A 15,842-nucleotide genomic window follows, 5' to 3' on the forward strand; every position below is an offset into this window, starting at 1 on the left:
GTAGTGGGAACTTAGAAGGTCTGTATGCCAGACCTAACTCTACTGTTAGCGCACTAAGTCTGTTACTCTATTCCCATCCTTTGCATTACGAAGTTCTAACTGTTAGATCGCTCTTATTTCCAGGAAATAATAGTAGTAGTAGCAATAGTGATGATAAAATAGCATGTATTATGAGTTTATTATTTACCACATAGTTCCTTATGTGTATATTTTCATTTAGTCTTCAAAACGACCCCATAAAGGAAATTCTACTATTATATTCACTTTGCAGATGAAGACATTGATACCCAGAGAGGTTAAAAGACTTGCCCAAGGACTCAGAGCTCTAAGTGGCAGGACCGGAAATCAACCCCATGTAGGCTGACTCCAGAATCGGTGTGCTTCTGCCATTGGCTATGGTGTTGTGAAAAGAAACAGGCTTTGAATTACAGCTCTGCCACTAATGCCATGAGTGTTGGATGCTGAGGTGGTGGGTGGCTCAGTCCTGTAAAATGAGGACCTAAGGGAGTTGGGAGAGGGGAGAAGACAGTGAGCCAAGGGCTCAAGCCACCAGTGATTGATGGAGCTTGACTGGGGTGTCAGTAGATGCCAGAAACACAAAAGGGAGCAGGGGAGAGTCTGATGCCATGAACCTCAAACAAGCTGGGGTTTTTAGAAGGCAGGAATAGAGAAAAAGCATCCTCCAGGGAGAGAGTTGCAGAGGAAGCTGTGTCCTTGGGAAGGGGTGGGTTAGAGTCAGAACTAGAGAGGTGTACTTGTTTGCAGGGGCCGGCCTAGCAAAGTACCATAAGATGGGTGGCTTAATTATTTATAATAGCCAAGATATGGAAGGAACCTAAGTGTCCATCTATGATGAATGGATAAAGAAGATGCAGTGCATAAACACAATGGAATATTACTCAGCCATAAAAAAGAACGAAATCTTGCAATTTGAGACACCACAGATGGACCTAGGGGGTATTATGTGAAATAAGGTGAAATAAGCAGCCAGAGGAAGACAAATACTACATAATTTCACTAATATGTGAAATCTAAAAAACAAAACAAATAGACTCAAACATACAGAATGGGCTGGTGGCTACCACAGGGGAGAAGCACAGAGGTACAGGTTAAATAGATAAAGAAGTACAAGCTTCAAATTATACAATAAAGTAGTCATGGGATGGAAATAGAGCATAGGGAATATAGCCAATAATACAGTAATTTCTTTATAGATGGTAATTACATTTATTGTGGTGGGCATTTAATGATGTATATCATTCTCAATCACTGTGTTGCACATCTGAAACCAATATATTGTATATCAACAATATTTCAATTAAAAATACTAGGTGTGAGAATAGGATTAAACCAAAGGAATGGAAAAAAATTATTTTAATGTTAGAGAATACTATGTAGCTAGTCTAATAAATTAAAAACCTCAGTATAATTTTCTAAAAATAAAGTACAAAATTTGACTTTAAAAATGATTAAAAATTATTTTCTCAGTTTCAGAGGCCAAAGTCTAAAAGTGTCAACAAGTCTGGTTTCCTCTGAGGCTGTGAGGGAGGCTGTGCTCCAGGCTTCTTTCACTGGCTCATAGAAGGCCAGGCGCATGTTCACGTGGTGTGTGTCTCAAAATTTCCTCTCAGGATACCAGTCATACTGGATTAGGGCTCCATTTTGACCTCATTTGGCCCATAATGACCTCGCTGTAAGTTGGTTACCTCTGTTGAGACTATCTCCAAATAAAGTCCCCTGCTGAGGTAGAAGGGGTTAGGACCCTCACATATGAATTGGGGTTGGGGGCGGGGATGCAGTTCAACCCAGAACAAGAATGAGGGAAGCAGTCGGCAAAAAGATTTGGAGAAAGTGGTCTGCAAAGACCACCAGTTCCCATGAGTACAGGGAAGGGTTTGGAAAGGCTGAGGGATCAGACAAGGGTCTGACTAGGAAGTATACAGGGTCCTCTGGGATCAAGGTCTGGGGCATGTGGGAAGCCTTGGGAGGCTGGACTTCTGGCAGTGTTTGGGGTGAACCAGGGAGTAGATGTCTTCTGGGTCCAGCCATCATTGCCACTTGGGGAGGGCAGTGACCCGTTCCAGCTGGCCTAGGGCCACCAGACAGCTACTCTGTCTCCCATGCTTGGTAGTTCCGTGCCAAGCGGGGAGAGGAGGCCTCCCCAGGGGCCTGCTCACTCAGGCAGCAGTGAGGGTGGGTGGGGCTCCTCCTCCCAGAAATTAAAGGACAGCTGGTCTCCCCCAAGGCTGTCCAAGCAGAGGTAACGTCACTGAGCGCTCCCGATCATTCTGTGCAGAGTAAGGGCAGGATCAATGGACGTTCCAGAACTCTTGTGACTTCTCTCAATTAACCAGATGTATTACCCCTGTCAAGTTTTCCCTTGTAATTAGTAGGAAAATAAAAATCCTAAGACTGTAAAATGCCTATACGGCAGTTTGAGGCGTCCTGCCTTGATAGGTGGTAGGAGAGCAGGAACTCTTGAGGCTGAAGAGGGAGTGGCCCTTGAAGAGAGGCAGGTGATGCAGAGAACTTCTGGACCCTACAGGGGAGCCCACTGCATGGAGAGCCGGGCCGGGAGGAGGAACAGGGCTTGGGGTCACATCCGAGGGCACCACCCGGGTGGGAGAGGCCCCTATGGCCTTAGACTGGGGGCTGACAGATGGCCTCGGACCCAAAGTCTGATGTGAAACCCTGAACACCACGGCTGATGATCCCACAGAGCCTGAACCTACTCAGCTCGGTTCATCTGCCTCCCTACCAAAGCCTAACCTCTCCCTGACCCATCGCCTGTGACTGTGGGCTGAGAAACCCCCTGTGTCCAGTCAGGATCCTCACCACAAGACACACGCTTACCACTTCCTCTGTTATGCTTAGGAAACTATCAATTCCAAGGAATCAACTTATTCAACAGAGAGAGCAGCCTAGAGATCTGACTCACATCACAGTCTAGAGAGCGGCAGAGTCTCATGCAGGACCCCAGCAACAGTGCATTTGAAACTAGGAACAGCATCTGAGCACTCTGTGAGTTTGGCTGGGTCCCTGCCAATAGTGAGGTAGGGTGGAGATTCCCAGAAAGGGGATGGGTCATGGAGGCCTCAAGCCCCTTCCCCTCTCTGCCAGCTCCTCCAACCAGGACCACTGCCCCAGGTTCCCCATGGCTGTGCAGGGCTCCAGCCCAGGCTGCCATCTCTGAGTGCAGCTCTCCCCACCCCCACCTCTTCTAGCTCTTCCATTGGTACCCCCACCCTCAGACTGCCCTTTGTCAGAGGGAGCTCTATCCCTTGAATCATACTCACAGGATCTCTGTCCAGGCCTCTCCCCAAGAGTCCTCCCAGGGGTCCCTGTATTCTTGCCTGGAGCATGACCTTCAACTCCAGAGGACAGTGTTCTGAGTGATGTCCTGGGTCCTTCTTTCCCCATGGCTGAACCATTGTCCCCTCCCTCCCCAACTGGAGGCTCAGATCTATCCTCAGCCCTAATACCAGCCCCGTTCTGAGGCAAGTGGAATTTACAGGGTCTCAGCTGTTCCCCAGTTCTCTTTGAGACTCTGTTCTCACCTCTAGATCTAACCTTTTTTCTGAGAGCCAGGGCCCACTTATGCCTGACTTCCTGAATTCCTACATTCCTCCTCATGCTAGAGTCCCTACCCTAAAAAGCTCAGTATGATAAAGATCATTTGATAAAGAGTATATGCAAAAATCCTACCACTAACATCATACTTAATGGTGAGAAACTCAAAGCTTTCCCTCTAAGGTCAGGTAGAGGGCAAGAATATCCCCTCACTACTTCTTTCTAGTATCGTACTGGAAGTTCTATATAATACAGTAAGACAAGAAAAGGAAATAAAAGCTATTCAGACTGGAAAGAAATAAAACTGGTTTTTTTTGCATGTGACTTGATTATCTATGTAGAAAATCCAAAAGAATTGAAAAAAAATCTCCTGGAAATAAGTGATGATAGCAAGGTTTCAGGATGCAGGGTTAATTTATAAAAGTTTATTGCTTTCTATAACCAGCAAAGAACAAGTGGAATTTGAAATTAAAAACAATACCATTTATATTAGCACCCATGAAAATGAAGTACTTGAGTAATAATCTGGGAAAATACATATAAGATCTATATTAGGAAAACTATAAAACTCTGATAAATGAAATCAAGAACTAAATAAATGGAGAGATATTCCATGTTCATGGATAAGAAGACTCCCTATTGTCAAGATGTCAGTGTTTCTTAATTGATCTATAGATTCAATGCAGTCCCAATCAAAGTCCCAGGAAGTTATTTTGTAGATAATAAACTGACTCTCAAGTTTATATGGAGAAGCAGAAGAACCAGTCCAGAATAGCCAACAGAATATTGAAAGAGAACAAATTTGGAGAACTGACACTACCAGACTTCAAGACTTACAGCAATCAAGACCGTGTGGTATTGGTGAAAGAGTAAACAAATAGATCAGTAGAACAGAATAGAGAACCCAGAAACAGACCCACATAAATATAGACAACTGGTCTTTGACAAAGAAGCCAAGACAATACAATGAAGCAAAGATGGTCATTTCAACAAATAGTGCTGGAACTGCACATTCACATGCAAAAAAAAAAAAAAAATCTAGACATCTAGATACAGATCAGACACTCTTCACAAAAATTAAAATGAATCATACAACTAGATGTAAAAGGCATAACTATGAAAATCCTAGAAGATAACATGAAAACCTCGATGGTCGTGGTTATGGGGATGACGTTGTAGATATACCAAAAGCATGATCCATGAAGGAAACAATTGACAAACTGGACTTCATTAAAATTAAAAACTGCTCTGTGAAAGACAATGTCAAGAGAATCAGAAGGCAAGACACAGACTGGTGAAAATATTTGCAAAAGAGGCATCTGATAAGAACTATACCCAAAATATTTAAAGAACTCTTAAAAGTCAACAATAAGAAAATGAACAACCTGAATAAATAATGGGTCAAAGACTAACAAACACCTCACCAAAGAAGATGCACAGATGGCCAATAAGCATATGAAAAGGTGCTCCATATCATATGTCATCAAGGAAACACAAATTAAAACAATGAGACACCACTACACACCTATTAGAATGGCCAATATCTAAAACACTGACAACACCAAATACTGGTGAGGATGTGGAGCAACAAGAACCCTCATTCATTGCTGGTGGGAATGCACAACGGCGCAGTCACTCAAGAAGACAGTTTGGCCGTCCTTCCAAAAGAATTAAAAATTTATCTTCACACAAAAACCTGCATACAGATGCTTATAGCAGCCTTTAGTTATAATTGCCAAAACTCGGAAGCAACCAAGATGTCCTTCAGTAAGTGAATAATAAACCGTGGTACATCCAGACAATGGAATATTAACTAGCACTAAAAAGAAATGAGCTATCAAGCCATGAAAAGTCATGGAGGAACCTCAGATGCATATTACTAAGTGAACAAAACCATTCTGATAGGGCTACATGCATGTGATTCCAAGAATGTAACACCTGGGAAAGCAAGGCTATGGCAGCAGGGAAGGGATCAGTTATCACCAGGGGGAGGCGGAGGGAAGCATAGATGAACAGATGGAACAGAGATATGTAGGGCAGTGAGAATGTTCTGTATGGTACCGTAATGATGGATACATGCCAGCATACATTTATCCAAACTCATAGGAGTTACACCACCACGAGTGAGCCCGAATGTGAACTAGGAACTTTGGGTGAGAATGACGTGTCGCTGTAGGTTCATCAGTTGTAACAAATGGACCGCCCCTCTGGTGGGGGAGGTGGACGGTGGAGGAGGCTGTGTGTGGGATGGGGGACAGGTACCCATAGGTGGTATCTCTGGACCTTCCTCTCAATTTTTCTGTGAACCTAAAACTGCTTTTTAAAAATAAAATCTTAGCAGAAATTTTTTAAAAACCCCAAGACAGAGGCCTGCCCTGTTCTGCCCCTCCCCTGCTGCCCACCTCACCTTGCACTTGGTACTCCTGGGGCCCAGCCCCTGAGAGTGGAACCTCGCTCCCTGTTGACAGCCTGACCCTCAGAACAACTTGCTTCCCCGCCACTGTCATCGGCCTGGGGTAGGGGCACCCCTCTATGGGCACAACTGCTGCTCGCCACTAGTAATCCTGTGAGATCTCCTAGCTCTGACCACAGCTGCCCAGAGGCTGCGTGACACAGGCCCATCTCCCAGAAGCGAGCGGGGTTTGTGAGGCCGGGATTTTCCTCTAAGTCCTCCCACGAGGGCAGCTGTGTTATCTGTCTGCACAGATGAGGTGCTGACAGGCTCTTATCTCCCCCGTGACTCCAAACCACAGTCTGGTTCTGAGTATCCCCTTCAGTACCTTGGCTCACTCTCAAAAACACAGCTGGTGGTTTGGGGGCAGGGGTGGGGCCTCCTCTGCAGTTCCCCTTTTCTGGCTCTGGACACCCCTGCCAGTGAGGAGGAGTGTGATGGGCACCTTTCTGGCCTTAGAAGAGCCGGTGAGGGGAGTGGGGTAGGAGGGGAATCACGAGGGCTCCCAACCCAAATTCCCCGACTCCAGGATGTCAGACCAGCTCTCCCTGCCAGGGAAACCAATTCCGTCCGCAAATCCTGAAAGAACAGCCCCAGCGGGCTTTGTGCTGCTGACGGCAATTGCCTTGGAGGGCTCGCTTCTGCCTGTCTCGCTGGCAGGCCTGCTCCTGCCCTCCATCCACCACCCAGCTGAACAAAGAAACACCTGGTGGCCACCACTCCCAGCTCTGTAGGGTTATGTGATAGGGCATCACCAGGCCCTGGCATTCTATCCTTTAAACATGTCTAGAATCTACGCACTCTGCCCTCCCCACCATTACCACCGAATTCCCAACCAGATCACAGCCTGTTCACTGGTGTCCCCGCCTCCAGTCTGTTCCCAGCACGGCAGCCTGAGCTGTCTGTCCAAAAGGCAGATCTGATCACATCACTGACCTGCTTGAAATTCTCATTGCTTCTCAGTGCCTGTCGGACAAAGTCCCAAATTCTGTCTGAAAAGACCCCCCAGTAACCTAAGCTGCCACCCTATCTCCACGTCCTCACATCTCTGGCCTCCCTGCCCCATCCTCTAGGTTCCTTCCTCTCTGGTTCCTCAATTGCCTCATATTCTCTCAATCCAGACTCTTCTAGACACTCTTCCCTCAGCTAACACCCATGTAGTTTTAGTAAATGAGACAGACGTCTCCTGGCCTTCCCTAAACCCTGGGGCTGGATGGGGCAGCCCTGCCGTCTGCTTCCTGTAGCAGCAGTCATGGTCCTTTGGCAAAGCTTTGCAAGGTGCGCCATATTTTGCTTATCTCTGTCCTAAACAAGACTGAGCTTCACAAAGGCAGGGCGGGGGCTGTTTTGCTCACTGCTCTGTTCTGCAAGTCCTGCATGGTGCCCAGAATATAGCAGCAGCTTATTACTCAGTTGGGGTTGCATAAGTCTGAGGTGGTTTAATTTGTTTTTGGTTTTTTTTTCACAGAATAAATCTGGAATTGAGGGCTACCCGCGCTGGCTCAGTACCTTCACAATGTCAGGGCCGATGTCTGAGTGTTTCTTGGCTTTTCCCTCGTTCCTCTTGCTCTCTGGCTGGAAGACAGCGGTATTCCAGGCTGCAAGCCTGTGTCCGAGGAGTGGGGAGAAGGCCATGGTAAAGGCCGTCTCCTCACAAACCTGTGTCCTTTTACGTGTGAAGAGGAGCTCTCTCTAGCAGACTGCCCTTTTTGTTTTGGTCAAAACCAGTCAAATGCTCATCTGTATGGCAATTACTGCCTAAGAAGAAGGTGGCTTCCAAAACTGCTTTATTAAATCATGACTTTTTTAAATTATGATTTTCTTTATGTATTGCAATAAAGAACCACCTTCTCTGAGCACTAGGGATCTCCCCAGACACTTGAAGAATAATGGCTCTTAGAAGAGAAGAAGCTAGGGGCAGTGGGACATAGAAATGATCTATTGCTATGTACAGCATTGCCCCCAAAGCTCAACAATTTAAAACAACATTATCACACACAGTGTCTGAGGGTCAGAAATCCGGGAGCAGCTTAGCTGTGTGGTTCTGGCTCCGGATCTCTCATGAGGTTTCATCAGGTTGTTCATGGGGGGTGCAGTCATCTGAAGGCTGGACTGGGGCTGGAGGATGGCTTCCAAGATCACTCATGCATTTGTTGGCAAAGGCTTCAGTCCCTTGCCAGGTGGGCTGCTCCATTGGGCTGTTCATGATACGGCAGCTGGCTTCTCTAGTGTGAGGCATCCGGACAGGTGTGTAGGGGAGAGAAAGCACCAAGGTGGAAGATGCGATGTCTTGTATGACCTCATATCAGAAATGACATGCCATTATCTGCCCAATTCTGTTGGTGGCGCAGACAAACCCTGGCACAGGATGGGGTGGGACCACATGGATGTGAAGTCAGGATCAGGCATCACTGGGGCTGATCCTGGAGATGGCTTCTGCAAACCTGTAGACAGCAGACCTTGGCTGCCACAGTACATGTTTGTTGAGCTGAACTGAATTGAAATGAAGAAAATGAGTTGAAATTCAGTGTTCCTGTTTTCAGGGTGAAGAGAAGGAAAAGGATAGAAAGCTTATGCTGATTTCATGCCTTCTATATGCTAGCCATGCTGCATAGGTAATTTCATTGCCTTTCCCCAACAGGTTATGACAAGTAGCTGGTGAGGTCTCCATTGGACAGATAAGAGCCCCAGGGAGGCCTTCCCTGCCTCTGACCCCTTCCAAAGCTGTCCTCATCTGCCGTTGGCTATCTACCTGTGGACTTGAATGAAGGAGACTTGGTAAGAGAGTGAGGATCTGGCAGTGGGAAGAGAGGCTGAAAGCCACACTGTGGTGGGCACTGATACGCCACTGAGACTGCCCCCCCATTGATGGAGGACCTGTCACCCCAGGGGGAGCGTGTGCCGTTGGCTCAGCTGACAGCCCCTTCAGGGATGGCTCAGCAGAATCTGCGGTGCTGGAGGTATCAGTGGTGGGAAAAGATGCCATATGGCAGACCCCAGTGGCACAGACAGGGAGACCCCTGGGTTCTGGGAAAGGCTATGCCATCTGTAGTGGGGAATCATACTCCTTTTGGAAAATAATCCTTCGCATGCCATGGGGCCTTAGTTGAGACACAATGCTCCATCATGGCGCACCCCTTCCCGTGTGGCCGCACTGACCATCGTGCACTGGGTTCTGTCAGACACGCCAGGTCTGACGTGGGACAGGCCCAGAGCATCACATCGTCAGATGGCAGTGGTGCCCCGGGATAAAGCGTGAACAGGACTGGAGGGCATCAAATCACCAAGCTGCACAAGCAGGCTGGCTGTTCACACCAATCCCTCTCTCTTACTCATCTTTAGGCTGCATAAGACGGGGCGGTCCCTGAGGACAAGCGACACAGGAAGACAAAGGTAACCGTGGTTCATCGCTGGTCAGCTGCATGTGCGGGTGCCAGCAGAAAGGGCGTTGTACTGCAGCCCCACGTAGACACGGTCTTGAAAGACGGTGGTGAGGAAAAGTCCTCCCGATGGGCAGAGCATTTGGCCGTTTACTTTGTATGGAAAGAGAAGCGGCCCGAGGTTAGAACAAATACAGACTGATGGGCTGCGGCTGTGGTTGGGCCCACATCACAGCCCAGCTTCTGCTGCCAGCCCTGCTTCCTCTCCTTCTCTTACAGGTTTTCACTCCAAGGGCACGTCTTAATAAACACCCTACAACATCAAACCCCTCTCGGAGTCTGCCTACCACGGAGCCCAACCTGTGACATCGAGCAGGCAGGTGACAGAGACCCTGAGACTGAGAAGGCCACGGGGGCCATGCGTAGCACAGGGAGTCGGGCTGAGGGTGCTCACAGTCAGTGGCCGGAGGAAGAGGGGAGGTGGCAGAGAGTGCTCACGGTGCTGCCAGGTGCTGCCGCTGAGCAGCTGACAGCGAAACCTGTCCCCCCAGCTGTCTCACATTCTCAGCCCTCTGCAGCTCCCCAGCTGCTTTCCCAGTTCTGCAGAGGCTCCGTGCGTTCCCAGGGATGCACACCCCTCTGTGTGGGGCAGGAGCTGCCCGTACTCCCCCAGTGGCTATACTTCCTTATTCCCAGTAAGAGAACGTGTGCTGGACAGAGAGTGTAGTGAGCTGAATGGTGGCCTCCAAAAACATAGTCCACATTCTAACCCCCAAGACGTGTGAATGTGACCTTATTTGGAAAAAGAATCTTTTTTGGATGTAAATCAGTTAAAGATCTTGAAAGGACACCATTCCGGACTATCCATTGGGCCCTTGAAGAGAACTGACCGGCCTGTGTTGCTCTGAGCATGCCCTCCCCTGGCACTGCCACTCCATCCGATTGTGGGCATCCCTACATCGGTCTCTGTAATATTTGGGGAAGTCAGGCTGGGAAATGCTGCTGGTGGTAACCTTCCAAAGGCTCAGGCCTCTGAGGTACAGCACAACGCAGGGCAGAGGTCAAGGGCCCGACACCTTGTTTAAGAACCTATGTGTTACATGTTTCTGTGAGGGTCAAAGACAGGCAGAGAGAGCTGGGTGGGGAATTGAGGAAGGTGTCTTGGGGAAATGAAAAGAGTTTGAAATGGCTTTCAAAGATGAATAGAATTTATGTTTTTGTATATATTTTGACTGTACTATATACAGTCAAAATGTTAAAATGATATTTCCTGGAAGTTCCCGCTCTGACCCCATGAGTCTTCCCCCCACTGTACCCAAGGTAAAATTTAAAATTGAGTTTTCTTGTATTTCGTTAATGATTATAAAAGTGGTACATCCCCAGAGTAAAAATTTGAAAAAAGCCATGTCACCCATCTGGTTAGTATCTTCTACCTCCCCTCCTCTCTACCCACATCCCTACTCATTTTTTCTTGGTGGAGAGAGAGAATTTATTTCACATCTGCTCTGGAGACATGGAAACCGAGGAGTATTGTCCACGCGTCCGCATGGCATCGCCACAGCCACAGGCCAGGCTGGCTTCCCAGGTGCGGAAGGCCAGTTTGCAACCCAGTGCTCTGTCCTCAAGGGGAAGGAGGCCTAGGAGAAAAAGTGGATATCTGGGATCACATCAAAGTCAGTGGAAGACCTAGGATGCTGCCTATCTTGTAAAGGCCTATCTAGGTTCTCAGCTGGACATAATAATTTATCAAAAGGAAAAGATGCCCAATTCCTTTCGGATGCATAGTTGCTTCCTGATAACTTTTTAGCTGCCTGTACAGAAGAGAAAATTCCCATTGCTTTGAGTTTGCAAGGGTGGCTATGATCATAGCCAATACTTCATTGCAACTTTTATTACTGATCAGCTCAGACATCATGCAAAAAATAGCTGAATGCATGAAAAATTTCAGATACTAGAATCTCTTCACGATTATGAAAGTAACACACAGAATTTCTGGGAAAATTTTTCAAAACATTGGAGTTAAAAAAAAAATGGTGTCTCCTGGCCCAAGGTAAAGCCCAGAGCACCCTCTGCACAAGACTGTTGGGGGCAGAGCTGCTGGAGGTCTGAGGCTCACAGAGGGCCGCACCTGAGCACCAGACAGCAAACACTGGGTGTTGATGTTTCATGTGTGTGGTGTTGATTAAAGGGAGCAGCCTGTGATATGAAAGGGAGGGAAAGCATCAGGACTTAAATGGATCAGTTCAGTGGCTTCATTTCAATAGGTTTAAGTCCAACCTTGCTGTGCAGTCAGATCTTGTGTGGAAAAGAAAATAAAGGGAGGCCAATTCAACAAAGCAAGCATTAAGGATGGGCTTATCTTCTACCCTCAGAGGTGACGGGCCCTGGAGTGGAGCTCCAGCCTGGCCAGGTAGAGTCAAGGGCTCGCCACCCTGTATGGGCTCCACTTTGGCTGCCTTGACCGCCTGTGGCAATGACATTACATTGAGAAAAGTCAAATACATTCAAAAGAAAACCGCAGGCAAGTTGAGGCCATATGTGTCATCTTTTAGTGCACCAGGAGCTTTCGTGTACTTACATGTCACCTGGGGATTTTGTTAAAATATGGATTCTGGCTCACTGGGTCTACAGTGAGGCCTAGGTTCTGCTTTTCTGGCAAGATATGTCAGGTGTTGCTCCTGCTGGTCCAGGGACCACACTTTGAGTAGCAGCAAGGTCTGGTTGGCATCACCTGAGGGAAGATCTGGGAGGGTTTGTGGAGCAGACAAAGGAGGAGGTGACAAAAGGGGGAGAATATATAGTTTGTACAACGGTGCAGCAGGTTGCTCTCTGTCAGTGGCAAACAAACAAAAAAACACTGAAAGTGGCTGAGCAGTGAGCCATGGAGCCTGGAGGAGGGCAGTACCGTGTGAGTCAGCACAGGGTCTCAGCCTCATCACCAATCACTTCACTCTAACAGCTCAGATGATGGCTGAGACAGCTCCGGATGTCACGGGCAGACAACGATGTCCAGAGGTAGGAATTGACATCTTTCCTTGTATGGAAAGATTTCCGCTCATATCTCATTGACCAGACGGAGTGCACTTGCCCCTTCCTAAGCCAATCACTTGCAAGAGGGGAATTACCATGAGTAGCTTATGCTAATCAAGTTCTTCCTTTTTGGGACAGGAGACAGGAATGTGTCTTATATCTAAGAACTGATTATTCCAATACCTTTGGTTCTTGGGGTCTATATCTAGTGTTTGTTTTTTCTGCTTACTCTCACCCATGGTGGCTTGTTTCCTTGTGAACTTGGTAATTATTAATTATGGGCTTATGTATGGAAGGATGTGGCTCTGTGGAAAAGCAAGGTAGTTTGGAAAAAAGAAAAGGTGTCTTCTACAAACAGTCAACTAAAGCTTGGTGCGTGAGTAACATTGGGGTTCAGTTGTTCCATTCATTGCTCCTCCTGGTGACTGGTCAAGTTGGTGTTTGTAATGAGTCATATGGCTCCATATCCACACTGTCACACCTGCTCCCTTCATCAACATGGCTGCCTGGGGGGAAGCCATGGAAAGCAGAGACCCAGGACAGGCAGAGAAGGATGCTCTCTCTCCTAACACCCTGTGCTGGGGTTCAAGGCAATCTAGACAGTCTGCCTTTATCATGATTCCAGGGGTGGGTCCACACAGAACAGGCCGTCACCACCAAAAATGGCCATTCCCACCCACAAGGAACTCTCACTGGCAGTGTCTCTCCTTGAACTCCACTTCTGACCATATTCCCAGGATCTCTGCACCCCTGGACCATAACCTTCTCCTAATCCTCCCCCTACTCCAGACCTCAGGCCTTAACCCAAACCCTCCACTACCTTCTTCCTGCTCTGCCAGGGGAACCTCCAGATTGCTGAAACTCAGTTTATGCTGAGCAAGTTCCTGCCAGGAGGGCAGGGGCCTCACCTTTCATAAACAAAAAGGAGCCTGTAGATCTCTCCAGAGAGCAGGGCTGAAACGGAGATCAGGTTTTCACGGCATGTGAAAGTCTCTAGGGGAAACGAGGCTTGGGATGAGCCAAGGCCACAGATGGCCTTGGGAATCACCACTGTGGACAGAGAGAGAAGAGATGACGGAGAAATAGAAAAAATAGGAAAGTGTGGTGTCCTGGAGGCCACGGTACAAACATGTGTCAAACGTCAGATGTCCAACACGTGGAGCACTACTTCTGCTGTGCTGCAGGCGACCCTGGATTTGGAAAGATGGAGTCCTTGCTGGCCTGTTAAAAGCAGCCTTTATGGAGCCGATAACCGTGGGCTGAGGAGTAAGTGGGAGGGGAGATGTGAGGGCAGTGAATGTACAGAAGACTCTTTAGAAATGGCAAGTGTTTCCTCTGCCCAAGGAGGCATTCCCTGGCCGTCTGGCTTAGTGCCTGCTGCTGTCCCCTGGCCTGCCCAGTTCCCCTGCCCAGCTCTCCTGTTTTCCAGAGTACCTACCTCCTTCCAAAACCCTACAAATGTTCTGTTCTTTACTAACTTACTGCGGTCCCTGTTGATTGTGTATGTCCTCTTTGAGACTTCAAGAGTCCCAAAGACAGAGACTGTCTTCTCTGTGCCCAGAACAGAGGGTTGGCACCCACTAGGTGTTCACAAATATTAGTTGAATGAATGAATGAATGAATGTGGAGGACAAGGAGAGGGATTGAGAAGAATGTCAGGGCAAAGGAGGGTTTTGTTTTTAAACACAGCAGTAGCCTGGTTATGTTTATGGCTTAGGGTAACTCTCCAGGTTGAGACACAGGAGAGAGAAGTGGGAATTAATAACTCAAAATCTTAGCAGCCGTGAGTTTCAGAGCACACTTCGGGAGAATGGTCTGGCTCGGGAAAGCTGTGAGAGGTGACGTTACAAGGCCGGGAGGGCAGGTCCACGGAGTGTCTCCAGGAACTCTGATGGGCTCAGAGTTGATGCCACGGGGAATTGGAAATCCCAGGGCTGACGGTCTCTCGAGCAAGGGAGTGGCGGATCACTTGGCGACCACTCGGGATCGCTGTGCCAGACCACCCAAGAGGCACCACGCACAATCCCACAGAGCACACCATGAGCAGCGCCCCTGTAGTTGGGCAACACAGCAGCCCTGTGGGTAGGGCTACACTGGGCCAGGCAGGGCTGTCTGATGGGAAGCTGGGAGATGTCATAAGGCCTGACTAGGAGGTGGCAGAAGGGACAGGTAGAAGGTTACAAAAGCCTGAGTTTTTGTTGGAGCAGAACTACCACGGTTCAGGCCTGACAGCCAGTGGAACCGAGAGAAGGTCAGAAGAGCTGAACGTACATAGTTTACGGGAAGACCTTCAGGACAAGGGCTGGCTGCGCTGCAGAGATAATGGACTGAGGTTTTGGTAGTTGCAGTTGCTCAAGAAAGAAGGAAGTCCTCTTAGATACCGTAAAATTTTTTTAAAGTATGATTGTTGATAAATTCCCAGATAAGACCCATAAGGGGTATTCAGTACTTACCCAAGAGGACTATAAGGAGAGTCTCGGACGCTTGAGATCAATGTAGCGAGGCCATCTACATCCTGCGGAGATAGTCTGTGGTGCCTTTACCACTCCTGTTTGACCCGATCCTGTCCTGCCCATTCCATTCTAGTCCATTCAACAGACATTAAATGAGCATCAGAAATAAGAAATGAGTCATACGGTCCCTGTTCCTGACTGGCTTTCAGGCTAGAGGGAGGGCGGGGGCGGGAGAAGGTTGGGAGGGTTCCGGTTCCTTCTGTTGCCCAGTTTCCCATGGAGATGAGGTGATACTGAGCCTTCCTTGGTCCTCTTTCTTCCCAAAGTCCCAGGAGCTGGAGTGTGCAGGGAAGCCTGGGTACAGAGAGCTCAGGATTTCCCCTTGGCTCCTGGGATCCCTTCCTGTGCTCAGTCCTAAGATGCAGTATCGGCCTCAACTCAGCCACCTACCAGCTGTGACTTTTGAGTTCCACTCACCCCGTGTGAGCCTGGAACTGGGGTGTGGGCCCACCTAGGTGGGGGCCCTCTTCACTGCCTGCTGCCCCCCTTAGCTGGCCAGGTCAGTGAGTAGACCCCAGGGATGGTGAGTCCAAGGGCAAAAGCCCTCACCTACCATCCCGGAAGGCTGCCCAAATAGCCCTTTTCCTTTGTCTGGCAAGAGCCTCTATAAACTCCAAAATCTAGTTCTGGGGTGCCTCCTCTGGGGAGCCTCCTCTGACCTCCCAGAAGATGAGTCTCTGACTTCCACATGCTTCCAATGTGATAGGGGTCCTCACAGTGCATAAGACAGACGGGTTTGCACATCACCCTCCCTCGGTGCTGACTTCTGTGTGGTCAGGCCCCAGGTTTTACTCATCTTCATGGTCCATTAAGGTGCTCAATGCTTATCTAATGGATGAATAAATGAATGAATGTCAAAATTTGATATCTTCCTTCACTACCCCGAGCCAAGGTCAT

At 48.3% G+C, this 15,842-nt stretch overlaps 1 long non-coding RNA gene across 1 annotated transcript; it reads right to left on the reverse strand.

The window, feature by feature from the left end:
- Positions 1 to 9,406: 9,406 nt before the first annotated feature.
- On the reverse strand, positions 9,407 to 15,037 carry LOC118970346 (uncharacterized). The gene is made up of 4 exons (XR_005058270.2): positions 14,886 to 15,037; positions 13,341 to 13,482; positions 10,864 to 11,039; positions 9,407 to 9,555 (listed from the first exon to the last, which is right to left on the reverse strand). It is a non-coding gene; the product is annotated as an uncharacterized lncRNA (long non-coding RNA).
- Between the last annotated feature and the right edge of the window lie 805 nt (positions 15,038 to 15,842).

This window comes from Manis javanica, chromosome 10, assembly GCF_040802235.1.
Source record: "Manis javanica isolate MJ-LG chromosome 10, MJ_LKY, whole genome shotgun sequence".
Lineage (NCBI taxonomy): Eukaryota > Metazoa > Chordata > Mammalia > Pholidota > Manidae > Manis > Manis javanica.